Here is a 1694-nt window from a genome sequence, read left to right as displayed (position 1 = left end):
GCAAAAAAGTTTATTAGAAGATATGACTTACCAAATTGATTCTGAAGAGAGAGCTATTGATAGAACGGGCTCAGAAGAAAACAGCAGTTCAGCAGAACAAGATTTATATAGCAACTTTCAATTAAATATGTCCCATCAGTTTAGTCATTTTAATGTTCTTACTCATCAGACATTTTTGGGGACACCATATTCCCTTTCAAGTCAGTCTCAAGAAAGTGAAAATTACTTTTTATCTGCTTATACTCAAAGCTTGGATAGAGAGCAATCTCCATTTACGTTGGGAAACAATTGATAATTGATTCTACCAGGCCATGTTCAAAAGAGAAATAATTACAGCAACTTTTTAAAATATATTAAAAAAAAAAAAAAAGATCGTTGGTTTGTTTGTTTGTTTTCCTTTGCTTTACAGTTCATAAGTTTTGATTGACTTTTCTCCCCCTATTCAATGGACAGAGGAGCCTCTCCTCCGAAAATCATATAAAAATCCAAATCTGCAGTTCAGAAGTCTATAGAGTTTCAGACTTGGGTATTTTGGTATTTAAATAAGAATTTCACAAGCTGTCTCTTAGGCAAATCCATCATGTAAACATTCCACATCTGTAACATAAAAACAAGCAAAATGTCAATAAACGTATAAGGAGGACTATACAAATCTCTTTCTGTTCTCAGTGAAAGGCATTACATCTTTACGAGCTTTCCAATTCCAAAACAAGCAAATAAACAAAAAACCCCAAACTCACTGCCCTCAAGTCGATTCAACTCATTGTTACCCCTCCTTGCGTTTCTGAAGGCAGTATCCCTACGGAAGTAGATTGCCCAATCTTCCTTCCACAGGGTGGTTGATGGATTTGAACCACCAGCCTTCTGGTTAGCGGTCAAATGCCTTAGGCACCATAACTCCGGAACTCCCCTCCAATTCCACCTCCAATTCCAAAATATTCCTAAATCCTAACTTTATGTTATTCCTTGTTATTGTGAATTTAATCATCCAGATCTTTTACCTCTGAATTACTGAAAGGCTTATCTTTCTACCAAGAGTCTGTGTGACAAAACAGAACCTGACTATGCTGACTGATACCACTTTATCTCCCCATTCTTTTGGTTCTCTTCAGATTCCTGTAGGGCAAAGATCAGAAAGAGAAGAGTCAAGAAAGTGAGCTTCTAAGAGCAATAAATAGAGTAAAATAAAAGAGCAATAATTCAAAGAACGCCTGAACAGGGACTTGAACCCAGGACCCTCAGATTAAAAGTCTGATGCTCTACCAACTGAGCTATCCAGGCCCCCTTTTTTAAGCCTGTATTGAGAGGAATATCAATGTTCCTTTCTTTGGTCACTTGCTTTTATATTTCATATTCTCAAATAGTTTTCCTTAAATTCTCATTGCCAAGATCATTTTGTTTGAAAGAAATGCTATAATTCCTTGGACCATTTCCCTTCTTTCTTTCTTTGTCTTTTATCTCTAGATTTTCAGAAGCAGAGTTGCCTCCCCTAGAGAAAGCACTGCTGGGTTTCAGACCACACTGCTAGACTCAAAGGGCTTTACTTCTTGTCAAGTCTTGTGATTTTATGCCTTTGTTTTTTATGTCCCATCAGCACCTATTTTTCTTGAAGCAAAACGTTGCTCTTCTTCTATCTCTATGCATTGTCCTATATATCTTTCTTGCATCCTTAGATGGGAGAGGATAAAAGACTT

General features: G+C 36.7%; 1 non-coding gene across 1 annotated transcript; it reads right to left on the bottom strand.

The window, feature by feature from the left end:
- Nucleotides 1–1208: 1208 nt before the first annotated feature.
- Nucleotides 1209–1281, bottom strand: TRNAK-UUU. Its single transcript has one exon. It is a non-coding gene; the product is annotated as a tRNA-Lys (tRNA).
- Between the last annotated feature and the right edge of the window lie 413 nt (nucleotides 1282–1694).

The sequence above is a fragment of the Orycteropus afer genome, unplaced genomic scaffold (assembly GCF_000298275.1).
Source record: "Orycteropus afer afer isolate SDZICR_OR568_19922 unplaced genomic scaffold, OryAfe1.0 scaffold00919, whole genome shotgun sequence".
In the NCBI taxonomy this organism is placed as follows: domain Eukaryota; kingdom Metazoa; phylum Chordata; class Mammalia; order Tubulidentata; family Orycteropodidae; genus Orycteropus; species Orycteropus afer.
Note: the sequence above shows the minus strand (reverse complement) of the source record. Positions and strands in the feature narration are given on the sequence as shown.